This window comes from Limulus polyphemus, unplaced genomic scaffold (genome assembly GCF_000517525.1).
Source record: "Limulus polyphemus unplaced genomic scaffold, Limulus_polyphemus-2.1.2 Scaffold1938, whole genome shotgun sequence".
NCBI classification, from domain to species: Eukaryota; Metazoa; Arthropoda; class Merostomata; order Xiphosura; family Limulidae; genus Limulus; species Limulus polyphemus.
In genome coordinates, this window is record NW_013667548.1 from 28,187 (window position 1) to 44,881 (window position 16,695).

General features: G+C 33.7%; 1 protein-coding gene across 3 annotated transcripts in view; it reads right to left on the reverse strand.

Moving 5' to 3' along the window:
* Positions 1–554: 554 nt before the first annotated feature.
* LOC106465422 (myelin expression factor 2-like) overlaps positions 555–16,695 on the reverse strand; it is an 87,375-nt gene continuing 71,234 nt past the window's right edge. The window contains exons 17-18 of one of the 3 annotated variants that reach the window (XR_002611970.1): positions 10,820–10,966; positions 555–1,299 (exon numbers count right to left, since the gene is read on the reverse strand). The gene's annotated coding sequence lies outside the window, so the exon portion shown is untranslated. Of the gene's footprint in view, positions 1,300–3,435; positions 4,294–10,819; positions 10,967–16,695 lie in introns of those variants that run through there. The other 2 variants (XR_002611968.1, XR_002611969.1) reach the window with 2 other exon arrangements.

Below are 16,695 nucleotides of genomic sequence, written 5' to 3' on the forward strand. Positions count from 1 at the left end.
TGGTATACATATGTTTTGGAAGCTTGCTTAGTGCCCAAACAGCTGTTCTTATTCACAATGTAAAATGGAAGCTGGCTATCCAAGGGAAAATATTCATTATTTATTGGGACTGAATGTAACAAAGTGGTAATATGCTTAGACTGTAAATCCAGTGATTCTTGGTTTGTGACCTACTGCTGCAAAAACACTCTTCACTTTGAGGCCATATATCCACTAAAAGAGTGACAAATTAATCACACTATTCAAGCAGACATGAATAGCCCAAAAGTTTGCAGTGGGTGTTGTGGACCTGCTATCTTCCCTTTAGTGTATCAGTTCGAAATTAGGAGTGACTAGCACATGTAGTCTTTGCGTAACTTTAAGTACCCAAAATAAAACAAACAAAATTATAAAGGATTTCGGCACATTTTGTGATGGTCAGAATATCTTCTGTTTAAGATTAGTATAACCATTTCTTTTTTACCAATATACAAGGTACCTATGCTATAAAAATTTAATGCCCAGGAATTAATTAAATTACACTGAAAATTCCAAACACAAAATACTCTGGCCAATAAATTAACAAATACTGTATTAAACGGCATGAATACATCATATGCATCTAAATAATTCTGAACATGTCAGAAATATGCCTCAACATCCTGAATTAACGCCCATAATTGCATTTAGTAAACTGGCATATTTCCAAAACTGGAAGGAAAATGCTGGAATGTTACCTGGACGTAACCCTTATACTTTTATTTATTATGCATATGATCACTAATTAACTTTCTTGTGTACCACAAGGGCAAGCAGACATATTTAATAAACACGGATCAAAAATAATGAATATAACTTAACTATACTACAGTAAAAATAAAAAATGCCATGGTAAATCACATTCAGAAAAAGTTACACAAACTAATGGTTTCTCTTAAAAATACCGAGGTTTACACGCTAAATTCTGGAGTTCTTTCTTAGGTCAGTTTTCTACTAGACGATCTCTGAGAAGGGCTTGCTTTTTGGAGATCACGGTATTTAGTTCAATGACAATCAATCTCGAGAGAAAGAAGGCTGCAAGGCTAGACTCAATCTAGTGGATAGGGTGTTCATATGTCCACACAAATGCACACACTGAATTTTCAGGCTTATTTATAAAATAAGATTTCGTTAAGTCTTTTTAAAGTTGTCCAGACTTTACATTCCACTTAGAAAGGAACTCATTCCAATTATCTCGTACAGAAACTCGTCTTAATTATGGGTGAACCTGATGTTATCTGTGGGTCTATCTATCTCATACTTGTAGAGAAATCGGGTTACCTGAGAAAACGAATAACAAAACATCCACCAAGAAATGTTGATCCCAACTGAAATTTACAAGTGTTATGAAACATTTTCTGACCATTCAAATTAATCACACAGAGAAATTATAGAGATCGTTCTGTTGTTAGTTGGCTGGAAAATGACAATTAACTTGAAGTGTTTATATTCACAAGACCTTCAAAATATAACTCAATGTCAAATATGTTTAAAAAAATAGGGCTATATTTTTCTCTTTGTTACTATTTTGAAAGATCATTGTATCTGTCTCTATTCAGACTGTAGCGCGGTAGTATCAAATGCCACAGAAACTTGTTTTAAACTTTTTTCTCCACAACACTCAATAGATTCCTGTGTGTTAATACCTATGTAACAGGAATTTAGATACGAACAGCTCATAGTTTCTAATTTTTGATTCATGGTAACTATGATCAGAAATGTTATTACTAGTTTTAAAGTGTTTTGCGACATGGATTAGATTAATTTCAAATATTTTTCTTTTTAATATAAATAAACAATGTGAAAACACATCTGCAACTGACAACCTTTTTTTGCTCAATGCTCAGATATATGACGATGTCTACTGTGGTGATACAAGGGTATTCGTTATACAACTTAAGCTGTGATTTAGTACAATTCTTAATAAAGTGATTATGATTTCATTTATTCATGAAAATTAGTGAGACTAAAGACATTTGAGTGTGTCACATTATGAGCAACAACAAATCTCTAAAAATTTATGCTTATATATATGATGTTTCATAGACACCAAGAAAGGTGGTCCTTGACTGCATTACAAAACATTTGACCTTCAATTACTGATGCATGATTTTGACGTTAATAGATGTCACAAATTCATGGTATTAAACATCAGTCACACGCATATCATAATGAAAGCAATGTATGATCGTTATGGTTACTCTAACAACCCTATTTTTTGCCAAGACACTTTTTAGAATCACCATTTTGTTATTATCCAATCCAAGATGACCAAATCCATAAACAGCTAATATTTAAATCTATCTTATTCCCTCAGAAACAGTCAAGCTAAATAATGAAACCGTTAACGTATCAGTTGATATTATCATGAAAGAAATTTTTTAGGTTAAAATTTGTAGTTATTAAACTAAAATGTCAATCTTCGTTATTTTGCAAAAATCCCACTGATGCAGCATAAAGCAATAAAAGTAATATATCATATACTGAACATTATAATGTAATCTTTAAGTTCTAAAAACATAATTTCGAGCTAGAATTAGTAAATTACCTTATAAAAGTTGTGTTACTATTTGTTTAACTGCTCAGTCATGGAAAAGCTCTACAAATACCGTAAGATTATTTAATTGGAAAGCAGAGGAGATTCCACGTTTTCATACTTTAAACTATTTATATATTTATCACTTCTGTAAAAACAAACACATTAGAATATATGCATATAGCAAAGGTGAACAATTCAATACATAATATATAATAACACTATTAAGAGTAACATACACAATACATCTTTAATATTGTTTACTACCCTTTATTTAACACAAAATAGTGTATATAGTTTTAACACTGAACATTGATCAAAAAGTAGTTCTTTCTTTTGCCCTAGTTACCTGCTATTCGGGTTCATTCATCTATGGTATCATGCAAGATTCTGCCTGGCAGAACCATACGTTTAATTTTTCTAGGTAAATACACGAAAATCTGTGTATATATACTACACACACAGATATATATATATATATGAAGTCATAATGGTAATGAAAAGGACAAGTAATGGTCAATTTTTTTTTTAGTATCGTTGTAAACGTTTTGCCTTTGATTGGTATTAATTTCATTACTGTTATATTGTGCTCATTTGATCGCCTATTTACAATCAATATATAATTAGCTCTATTGATTGATTTATATAACTCACTAATATATATACATATACACATACATATACTCTGTCCTCTAGCCCGGCATAGCCAGGTGGTTAGGGTGCTCGACTCGCAATCTGAGGGTCGCGGGTTCAAATCCTCATCACACCAAACATGCTCGCCCTTCCAGCCGTGGGGGCGTTATAATGTGATGGTCAACCCCACTATTCGTTGATAAAAGAGTAGCCCAAGAGTTGGCAGTGGGTGGTGATGACTAGCTGCCTTCCCTCTAGTCTTACACTGCTAAATTAGGTACGGCTATCGCAGATAGCCCTCGAGTAACTTTGCGCGAAATTCCACACAAACATGGACTCACGTTTGTCAGTTTGTAACAAATTATATGAGAATCAGCCAAGCACAGCCATACTGTTATACGCTGTATTTTTAATATTACAATTTATTTCCTAGACAGAGGGAGCCGGGGATTTTTGATGAGGTGATGTTAAGTTCACGTTAGTCCCAGAAACCTCTTGAGCAAACAGTTTACAAAATGACATTCTGTAAACATCGAGTTAGTTGTGTTAAAAGTTAGTTGAAATAAATTATTGCACTACATTGAACAAGAAAGTAGACTGATTGCACATTAGTCCTAGTACTATTGTTGGAGGTACTGCATCATTTGTAGCAACAATTCACCACACTTTATAACTGTGTTCAACTTCAAGTCTATATAAACGTATGAATGAGGAAATAAACAGATTTTGTCTCATCAAATGGACTGGACGTTGAATTATTTTTACTTGATAATTTAAAAGAAAGAAAAACGTTACTAGAATACGTTCTTAGCCCTGTGGTGAAAAAGTTAATTCACATACTCCCACTTTTTGGGCCTTAGAAAGTAGCCCAAATGTTAATTAGAACCTTAAGTGAGAATCAGCCTAGCACAGAGAGACATACGTTCTATGTTCTTAGGTAAATATGTGTCACTCGTAGCACTTAAGTATATATTCCAAGCCCTCTAACTGAAAAACTGGGTAATGAAATGTAAACCACCTCTCAGTTGGTAACGTGTAAGAATCATCTTGGCACAATCAAAAGTCAGGCAAACACCATGGGGCAATGGGGGAAGGAATCTGTCATTCTGCCAAAGACAAAGTTTGAAAGAAAAGCACAAAGATTAGAGAATTATATTTTTCAGTATTATAATTTTCTACATTATTTGTAAAATTTCAAAGCCTGCCCCAATTTCATTACAGCTTTCATAAAATAAACACAAACATACTAAAATAAAAATGATTACTGTTTGGTTGATTTTGCTTTCCATACAGATCACAAATAAGGCACAGGGAAGTGTAAAGCAAAGTCAGCTTCATCAAGTTTTATTGACATAGTTCTTTCATAAAAAACACATGTTCAATATATTGTACTAGAATATTTATAATTTTCTCATTATAATTTATCATGCTAGTTGCACATGCTTACATAAGCCACAATCAAATGAATTTACTTTCAAACATATGAAGATTCATGAGGAAGGGCACTATTTCTCACATGGTCTTTGTTTTATCGGTTAGGTAGGGCCACTGAGCTGTATATATATTGTTGTATGCTAGAGGACATAGAAAACCTAGTATGTTCTATGGATGTGACTTTTCTAGCACATTCCAAGTGAGGTCATAAATAGTTGAGGGTTATGTAGACAGAGTGATTTCAAGATAGAAAGTAAACTAGTCAGTGTGCCAGCTGTCGCAGTTACTTTGCACTAGCAAGTTGCTTCATTTTAACATTACGGTATTTGTAACACAGACCTACAACTATTTCTGGCAGTGTTCAAGTTTTTTTTTAAATGTTAAAGGAAGAAATTAAGTAATTTACTATTGTTAAATGGTCTAGACAATGAGTTGTTTTCACTAGATACCTTAAAAGAACCCACCAACAAAGGAACTACACTACTACCTAAAACATCATCTACTACCAGACATGGAATAGAACTTGCATGGTCTTCATCTATCACAGCTACTGTTGTACCACTGTTCTGAAGGACCTTTCTAGACTACTCTAGCCATGACACTACCAAATCCAGCTTAGTCTGAAATCATTTCCAGAGTGAATGGGTGGAATAGTGAACAACAAACCATCCATATTGCTGACCATTGAACAGAAACAGCTTTGACCAGCAGTAAGTCATATTCGAGCTATAACAACTATTAAGCATTGATAAGCTGCCTTATCCAATAGGCTCAGAGTAACACACCAGAAGTATCCAAAGCAGGGCCATAGGAAAGAAGAGACCATAGTCTAACTTGTGGAAAATTTGGAAAGGCTTTCCCAATTATCTTAACTGATGCTCTTCATGAAATGATGAATTAGTTGACACACGACCAATTTATAGATGCCATAACAGACAAGGATATGGGACTTAGGCTGAAGTAGAGAAGGTGTGAATCCTTAAGTGAAGCTCTGCAGTTGGCACCAGAACTAAAACCAATTAAAGTCACAAAAAAACAGCTAATAACAGATTTTCAAAGTTACAGGGTAATCATATCAAGTAATACTGAAACATCAACTCACATGAACAATAGCCTAGAAAAACTAAAAGTGTAATCTGAAAGTACATATTGCTAGAAACTGCATACAAAGTTTGTAGGTAATAGGAACTCCTCCTAAAAGATACCAGAAAGAAGGAATTGTTACAGATGCGGGAAACCTGTACATTTGTGTGTGTGAGGAATTATTATTTTTAAGACACCAAGGAGACAATACTCCATGTCACAGTCTATGAGCCCAACTATATTGAAGGAACAACCAAGTGCTAACCAGATATCAGGAAACAATAATTAGCTGAACTTATGGGGCAAATTTCAGCTAAGAATACCTGATCTTCTCCAAATGAAATATGAAGTTCATTGTTTAAGGAAGCATGTCCATAAGTCCTTGAGTCTATCGACGGAAAGTATTGCAATATGTTGATCAACACAAGTTAGTTCTTGCTGGAATCTCATATTCAATTGCTGTTTGTATCATCCCCTCTTCTTTATTCATATTTGGAGGCAGTTTCACACCTTTCATTCTTAAATTAGAAGTTACCTTTACTATAGGAAACTTCTCAACACTTAATGATGTGTAGAAAATTGATATCAAGGAAGATTGCATACTGGGAACAAACATGGACGTAAGGTTAGGCTAGCTTCACAATCTATAGCCAGGAAATCCTTGATCACTACATGGTAATTACTACATCTGAGATTGGTCTTTCTGTAACACCCAGAAGAGCAGTCATTTTACTAGCAAGAAGTGAAGTACTCCTACAGGGATCTGTTAAAAATAAATTCCCACCTGGTGACTGGACCATAATAGAACCAAACACTTCAGCATGTTCTGATGGTTTAATGGTTGATAGAACACTTGTTGACTGGAAGAATAAAGAAGTCATCATTAAGTTCGTGAATACAACAATCCATAATATTTAAGTCAAATATAAAAAGGAAATTACAAGATGTGAGGCTATACATATAGTACTTCCACATCAAGGAACATCAGTAATAGTCAGAGGCCTCACAAATGATCAGCACTAGCAGTTACATAACTTGCTTACAAAATATCAAGACACCTTCTCCCGTGGACCTTATGACTTAGGCTGAATGAGTAAAATATTTCAAGATTGATATTAGAGATACAGCTCCAATATGTCAGCCAGACACCTCCCCCTTACAAATGAGTCTGTGGCTTTCAAAGAATTAGAAGGAATGAATTAACATGGAGTGATAAAATTGAGTAGTAGTAGTAGTCCTTTAGCATCACCTGTTGTGCTTGTGAACAAGTATGATCTACAACATTCTGCATGAACTATTGGAAGTTAAAAGGAATTATGACTATCCACTACCAAAAACTGATTGTACCTTGGATGTTCTATTGGGATCAAAATGGTTTTCAACATTGGATATGTAGATATTGGCAAGTGAAAATAGAGAAAAGACAGCTTTTACCACAGGAAATGGATTGTGATATTTTGTTGTGTTACCATTTGGATTAAGCAATGCTCCTGCCACATTCCAATGATTAATGAAGCGTGTTCTGTCTGAACCTGTGGTGTAGGTCTCGAGCCATTTGGGTCTTGAAAACAAGACTGGCTAAATTTAAAAGCTTTAACAGTATTTAACCTAACCAGGATTAATAAGCACTAAATATCAATTATGCAGCAGTTCATAAGAGGCGTGGTGTTGCATCAAAGATGTTTTCATCAGGTATCAGGCTGACTCTGCATAGCCATTGATTCTTTATCCAGTACTGATTCCATTTTCTGCTGCCCCATTCATACAAAACACTTGGAAATTTTGTATAACCATATTGTTGACCCAACAACATGCAAGAGTTTTAAGTCTCCATAAAGAAGCCAACCATGTTCTTTGTAATTACTGTTATTAGATAGAGTTGGATGTTTTTTTTACCTATTCATAAATACTTTAATACCAAGGGGTTTTTCACTGGAAAAAGTGAGTGCAATCATACCCAGCGCACTCCTTCTTCTGACGGCCCTGTATGGGAGAAGTAAAAAAAAAAAAATTTGCATTTGTACACTTCTCCCTCATATTAGGCTTGTTCCCAAGCCTAATTTACGTTTAATACTATCTTTTGAAAATGCAACTATCGAATAGACTGTATGTAAATGCAACAGAACAACATGGAACACAATCATAACAACTGAAGTGAAACACACATACACGTGACTCACAAATACGTAAGGTAATTTCAATTTTTACACAGTATTAACTTAACAAATAACAAGACCCTCTATGACCCAATAGTTAGCATGTTAGACTGTGAATTTGTGATACAGGAAGTAATTCAGAATTTGAGCATATTTCTTATCAGTTTTATTTTCTAACATCAGTTAAGGAAGAGCTATTGAGTTCTATTGCCTTTAGTTGTTTACATGACTGCGTGAGTCACCAAATAAGATCACGGTGAAGCTATATCTTGTTAACAGCCAACAATGTACTTCGCCTGAGGTTGAACCTCATCATATGTGAGGCTTGGACAACTGGGAATCATCACGATGGAGGGTGGTCTGGTGAGTCCGAGAATTAGTAGGGCAGTTTCTACAGTTTCGATGAAGCTGTTATCTTGTGTACACTGAACAGCCAACAATGTTTCTTCCCCAAGGTTGAACCCTATCACACATGAATACCTTAATATAGACTGGAACATTGCCTGGGACAGGGTAAATTCCAGATGCTTTGAAGCTTCTTCGCGTGACTTAGCCTGGAAAACTGCCCATGGAATAATCCCAGTACTTACTCTTAAGACATATTAAAATCATAGTAACTGCTACTGATTGTGTCAATAAATGTATGATGTAGGGTTCACTTCTAGTGGAGCCGAAAAACCACACAAAGTGTTTAACTTTTATATGTGTTTCACTTTCATGGTACAATGTATCTAGGGGTATCACAGTTCTGTCATTTCCTGCAGGTGGAGATTTACAAAAGATCCATCTAGAGAAGCTTAATCACGATTGGAAGAAGGTATCTTTTAATCTCTCCACACATAAACTCTTGAAAAACAACAACAGTTTTACTTTTGTTTTATTTGCTGATCTTTTTGATTGTTTTTTATTCATTCATTCATTTTATATTTCCATTGTTTTTTTCTCATAGGAGGAAGTGTTAAAACAGACTGTGAGGTTAACATGTAAGAGATTTGCAGTTAAGATATTAAAAAAGTTAGTTTGACACATGTGATTTTTATTCTTTTTGCTTTATTTTTCATTGGGTAATTTACTGCAAGGTCTTGGACCTTTAGGTCTCGGTCTATTGCTGATTATGAACAAGTATTCAAAAATTGAAGAAGAAACTGACCACTACTCCCAGTACTGGCATACCCAACTCTGGACAATCTGCTTATTTTGGGTACATATACCAGTTATTTTGCAGTTGGAACAGTTTTTTCATAAGTACATCACTGAAAAGAACATGTGCTTGCTTACTATAACAAGTCAATGAATGCCACAGAATGGAAGTATCGTACAACTCAAAAGGAACTGCTAAGTGTTGTTTGAGACCTGAGTCACTTTCATCATAACCTATATGGACAGAAGTTCACACCCTGAACAGATCATGCAGCACTGAAGTGGCTGGTGATTTTTCATAATCTAGAAGGCCAAATAGCAAGATGGCTCCAAGAACTTCTGGAGTATTACTTTAACACTATACATCCCCCTGGATTGAATCATGGAAATACTGACACATTTTCTCATGAATTATAAACACAGCGAGAAAAGGGAAGTAGGGAATAGAAAAAAAGACCAACCTAAACTAGAACAAAGTATAGTCCAAGATATGGCATTCACCACTGATGAAGAACTGGTGTGTTACAACCACAACTGGAACTTGCTTGAGCAAAATATACAAGTTTAAAAGCAATTATTCAGTGGCTTAAGAATGGTGCAGTAAGACCTGCAAGGCAAACAGTTGCTCCATACAGTCTATAAACAAGGATGTATCATGCACAATGGTATTTGCTATGCTTACAAGCATACTTATTATGTCAAAAATGGAAGAACCAAGTGGATAGAAACAATGACTATAGTTCGTACTTCCCTAGTCTCTACATTCTGATGAACTCTGTCATATCCAAAACTTTCTTATGGCTGAAGACTCAGGTGTTAAGACACTGATGCAAGTACGAGAAAGCTTCTGCTAAATTGGGAGCCAGGATCTGTGGAGACCTGGTGTAAAGTATGTGAACTGTATAATGAGCAAATTTTGATTTTTTTACTTTCATACTTTTGGATATGTTTTATAAAAACATGACAGTGCTTTAAAAACTTCTTAGCTTATGATGGTATTTAAAAAATAACAAATGATAAGAATTTTTTTAACTGTTTTCTCAAATTCTGCTTGATATTTTTGACTGTTTACAAAATAACTTACATGCATTACACAATAAAATTTTTAATCTCATATCTACTTTGTTTAGAATTCAAGCTTTGTATAAATTTAAAGGAACAGTATCTATAACAAGAATTTATCTAAAAAATGTTTCCCAATAAAATGTCACTGACATTATTTGTAGCTTTTTCTTAAGGTAGTGTACATAATTTTACTACTTATCACAATGTAGGGCATTTTATTGGGTTTAAATGCAACCTCTGAATCATACATTAAATTATAAAGCAGCTTGGTTAAGTTGGTTGAAACATCAACCATTTGAATTTTACATTGTACATCTTGTCTGTTAACACTAATATAAAGATGCCTTTTCATTTTTCAAGTCTAAGGCATACATTCACACCAGTAAACAAAAACACTGACTTTAATGATGAAAATTAATATGAGAATGATTATTTACCATCATATTCTCCATTGTATTTAACAGATGCTTAACACACATTAATTTTAGCAGTCAAGAGGTTCAATATTATTGTGTGAAAAAGAAGCTTATAAAGACTAACACTTCCTATAGTCCAAGAGCTTCTCTACAAAATATGTACAATCAGGTGTGAATTATGTTGTACTTTATGTAACATGGTCCTCTAAAATTTATGACTTTAAAGTTTTATAAGGATCACAAAAAAAAAGTTATTCTGTAATAAAACAATAAAAAATGCCTTTTTTTTCTGTTTCACAGGTTCCCAAGTTAAAATAATTTCCAAAAGTAGAACCTACTAAAACTTTCAAAAGCTTCTTATTTCTCCATCTCTCCATACACATGTTGATCAGAGTCCAAGCAGCTTTGCATCAATTAGTTTATTTGTATGGCACCCTTCTGACTTGAATTGGTCTGATGATTCAATGTCCAATTCAGCATATCTCCTTATGAATAAATAACAATACTAATAAAACATTTGTACTAATCACCTCACATGACAAAAATAGAATTTTAGTCAATTTAACTTAGTCAGTTAGAAACTAATATTTTTTTTTGATTTCATGCAAAAAATACTGAACTCATACACTTTTATTAATTTTCTTTCTTTCAATTAAAAAAAAAGATCATTTTTATTTCATTTCAAAGTATTATAATTTGTTTCAAATATGTATTTGTACTTTCTAGGAAATAAGGAGTTTTATAAATGTAAAATATGGCACCATTATATCAAACCTTGAAAGATTTCCTAAGTGTTTTTGGCTTGCTTATAAAACTATTGAAGCTGAAATGCTTCAGTCTAGTTGTTAAGTACCTAGATTCAGTTTCCAATAGCTTAACTGTGAAAATAAGAAATCACCCAAAGTAATAATGAAACATACTGAAATATACAAATCTTAAACTTAAAGTTGTAGCATATTTTTTTTTATTAACTCTCTACATTCAGGCTCAGTCATTTTGACTGACCTTTTAACAACTATCTAACCATGATACTACACATATAACTTTTAATGTAGTAAGCATATCTTCAAATGTGGCAAGCAAATCTTTTGTGCACGAAAAAAACAAGCCTGAGTGCAAGATGATTTTCATATTAAGATTAAAAATACTTCTTTTCATCTTACAGTTTTAAGATTTCATTTGCATAAACTCTTGAGCCCCCTAAATGAATATCAAAAGTTTTTTTTATTTTATATTTTATCTGTAATCTTTCTATTCTAATACTATACATGCTCAGTCCATTCTACAAGCCTTTTTTCTTTCTAGAATGACTGCCAGTTGTAACAGAAAATTGCAATTACTTATCTTAAAAAATTTACCTATTGAACATTGTTGCTAACACAGAATCCAACATCAACTCTTTAAATTTGAATCTCAGTGAAGCAGAAAAAAATAGAATCAACATACACTCTAGACTTACAGCATATAAAGACATAAAACTAAAACCTAACCTTATCAGAAATGAATCCAACACCCTAAGAGAATCAAAGTCTCACAATAAGATATACATAGTAAGAGTTGATAAAGATGGTTATACTACTGTTGTAAATAAAACACATTACAAAGCAAGTGTTAACACCTTATTACAGAATGGATCTTACTCTATAAAGATTATCCTACCTACAAAGTTCTTCTCAACATTAAAAACTAGTTAAAAGTTGCCCTATTCTCACTGCCAAAAAAATACTTCCCTTATCCCCACACTTTTTATCCCCTGCCCCATTTTTATGCTCTTCCTAAAATTCACAAACATAACATTTCTTACAGTTCTATAGTTTTGACCATAGGCTCACAGATATAAAATACTACTAAATTCTAAGTTAAGAGATTAAACCCTCTACTTGAAATTAACCCGTATTTTCTCAAAAGCTCTTCAGACTATGTAAATAGAATAAAAAACTTCAAACTAAACCACGAAGATATCTTAGTATCTTTTGAAATAAAATCTCTATTTCAATACTGGTAGAATGAGCATTACATTATGTAAGAGAAAAACTAGAAAACACTTCTGTAACAGCTCACCTTATTAACCTCACAAAATACTGCTTAAACAACACATATTTTAACATCCAAAGGCCAGTTTTACAAACAAAATAATGGATTAGTGATGAGATCCTTCCTTTTCCCTCTACTTAGTGCCCTCTACGTGTATGTTCTAGAAGAACTGTTTGGAAACAAATTCACACAGATCAAGAAACCTGAAGTCTGGTTAAGATATGTCAATGATATCTTTAATAATGGAAAGATACTCTACTTAACTTCATTGAATTCTTAAACACCTTGAGCTATCACAGAAAATGTCCTCCTATTTCACCTATATAAATCGTGCTGTACAGTTTCGCACCAACAAAGAAAACTTACTAACTTAATTGAATTACTTAAAGAATATATAGCACTAGCTAGAGGTTTCAACCCCAACATCATAACTAGGACTTTTATTAAACTCCAAAACAGTAAAACATTTATGTTAACTCTAACCTTTCATCTATTAACAGCATAAAACATAGCAAGTTTGTTTCATTCCCTTTTATGCCGGAAATTGCTAATGAAATTACTAGCCTATTTCATAACTTGAGCATTGATGTAAAAACTGTATTCAAGCCTTTACATCACATAATATTAACACCTTAACCTAAAATGATCCCTAATAAATGAACAAAAGCATGTAGTATTGCATGTGAATGTGGAAAGAAATACATAAACATCATGATCCTTAGAAATAAGACTCAAAGAACACCATGGTCACATGCAAAGAGGTGAATTTCAGAAATCTGCTTTAACATATCATCAATTTGAAATAAATCACAAAATACTTTGGGATGAAATTATTCTCCTACACCAAACCAAACCTAAAAAAAGAAAGACTGTTTAAAAACTATAGAAATCATCAAAGCAGATGATCTCTCACTAAAGCCTGATAGCAACATCAGCTGTATTTGACAAGGTCTATTCACTGCTCATACACTTCATCAGACTTGACCTTTACCTATAATCCTGTCACCTGCTTATATCATTTCTTTCACATTTAGTCTTTGTGACTATATATAAACCCTGTATTGCTTAGTACAGACCAAATCTGAAGAAGACAATATCTCTTTCTTATACTTATAAATCATTGTTTGCCTACCTATTTTTACATTTTAGTTACTTTTATAACAATAAATAAAAATATACATAAAAAACAAGAGACTTGGTACTTATGTGTGAGTCTTGTACTTTTTTGCAAAGTCTTGATAAAAGCTAACCCTAACATTTGACAGGGCTATTTATTGAAATTTTATGTATTTCAAATATTCATTATGAATACAAAATATCAATAAAGAAAATAATATCCTATAACTATCACAATCTGACTTCTTAACTAAGCTATAAATGCAATAAAATATTTTCCTTAATTAGGCGAGGTGAAATCAGCGATAGTAACTTTGAATTTGAATGCTGAGTAATTCAAAAGCTGTTGTGAGAATGGGCTAGCCTTTTAATAATTCAATAAATTAAAATCTCTTTCTTTTGATTATCACTTAATGTTTGCAAAAATCAGAGAAAATTAGTGACGTCTTTTTAAAGACTATATGACACAAGGGTGTGGTGTGTGGATTTGACTTTCTGGTTTATATCTCTGAAAATAAAGATGATTGAAAGCTATAAAACTAGATTATGTCTTAGCACTTTTTACACTTTTAAGTTTGCAAGTTGCATTAAAAATTAAGCTCAAATAAGGGTAGAATGGATATCTAAATTGAACAATTGGGAACAAACATCTTGTGATATAGAGAAGGGAAGAGTGAGAATTTAATCTGAAACTTGCAAATTAAAATTCAAAATTTCATTTACTAACTACATTTTGATGCCAAGTTTATTTACATACATTGCTAATAAAATATTTTATTTAACCTTGATTGTAACTCTGTAAAAACGTTGACATATATATGCACTTCTACCTACCCATATTTAGAGGGTAAAGTGTACTTAACCCAACCAACACAGGATTACCTATGGTTATGGGTCAAAGGCCATCTCATTTGTAGACTCAAATTTAAAGTTTTTATTGAACTACTATTTTATGAATGTATGTCAATAAATTTGGAATTAAATTGTAGATTATAATTCAAATTTTAGTATTATACATTAGTTAATTTCTCAATTTATAAGTAGATATTAGATTAGAACCTAAATATTGATTTCTGTGTGCCACGTGGTATGTTAAATGCAACATTGGTTCAAATTAGATGTTTGTGATGTCCAAATACAAAGTCTATAGTTTCTTATGAATTAGATACTCAAATTACCGATATTGACAAGCTAGAATCTAAGAGAAGAACCTCCTATCTTTTCTATTTCCTGAGACATCAATACATTTATTGAATCAACCAAGGTGGCTCTGCCAACCTCTTCCATTTTTTGAAAATACTGGCTTATGTACACCTACTTCACCAAATGAAGTGTGTGTATAACAAATTGAAAGTTCAGAATGTACCCCTAGTGGTTTCTCACACTCTGCAAAGTATTTGCATGGGAAACTCTTTTCATGTTAGATTCCAAGCAGTAAGGTGAGACATTAGTGAGCTAAAAAAAATATTTTTTAGACCCAAATACAGCTTAATTACAAGCTTGATAAATTATAGTGGAATTCTGTGGTATTGATATAGTAATTTTCAATTTTTTTTTTATTTCAAGATGCATATATAAAACCCCCAAAAATTATTTTGTTTTACATTGAGATCTCAATCATGCAAATCAAAGGAACGTGGAGGATGCATGACTCGAAAGAAGCAGAAAAGAAGCCAAATGAGAGGGAAAGTTAAAACCTTAAGAAACTTGGAGAATATGATCAACAAGGCTGCCTGATTGCTAGACACAGTTGAAGCATACAAGCCTTTGTCAAACATCCAGGTGAAGAATTGGGAAAGATGATGAATGCAGGGCTAGAAAAGACAGAAGCCACTTTGAAAAAACCAAAAGTGGAAGGTAAATCATCACCTATGGCAAATGGACATGGAAGAAGGTCTGGTGGATTGTGAAAAGAAAGATGCAACACATGGAGTCAATTCTTGGACTGGAGGCAATGGACCTAACAAAAGTCATGGGTGAAGACAGGGTGTGAATAAGCAATACCCAACCAAGGTTTACGGAGTAGAGAACGAGAAAGGGGTAAGGGTAGGGGAGGTTGTACAAGTAAAGGTCATACCAGAAAGAACCAAGGTTGAAACCAACCAATACAGAGCCACGAGTAAGACTAGACAGTGAGTGGAGTCACATAGGAGGGTAAGCATAAATGTGACAACCTCTCCATTCTTGACTGAATGTGTTACTTCCAGAGCTAGCGAATGTGGAATGGTAGACCAAAAGGAAGGAAGTTTGGTGTTCCAGTGGGTGGTGAAAAAAATCGATATGAGGTGTCCTCAGCTGAGAACACACCCAGCAAAAGACCGTGGAGAGAATCTAGTTGGGTTGAGATAAACGATCCACAACCAGATTCAGGGTACCAAGAACATGGGAAGCTACAACCACCATGTGGTGACTGTGAGCCCAGAAAAGAAGATCCAGGGTCTGAAAGCACAGAGATTTGGATTTGGCACCCCCTTGCTTAGTGAAATAAGTGACCACCATGGAGTTGCCAGAGTGTACCATAACCACCCTTCCCTGCTGAAGAGGAAGGAAGTTGGACAAAGCCTATTGAACCACCGCAAGTTTGATAATTTTGATTTGGAGAGAAGACTTTCGATCAACCACAGACCAGAAATCTCCCGAATGTCAAGGTAAGCACCTTAAACCTCTAAAGATGCATCTGTGAACAGATGTAAATTCAGATGAGGTGGAGGAAGCAGAACCCCCACTGTGGTGTGGTCCTTGATTAGCTACCAAGCCAGGCCAGCCCTAATTGGGGAAGGAAGGATAAAAAATGTGGTCCAAGAAGTTCCACTGATCGAGGAGTGTCCACTGAAGGGAATGCATATGAGTATCTATGTGGGAAATTCCCAGCTCTTTTAGAAGTGAAACTAAAAGAAGGGATTTTTGTTGGGCCTCAGATTAGGAAATTGACTTTGGATGAACAGTTTAAAAGTACAATGAGGAAAGTTGAAAAAAAAAGTGTGGATTGCCTTTAAAGATGTTATTGACAAATTTTTAGGAAACAACAAGGGCCCAAGTTACGAAAATATTCTCAATAACATGC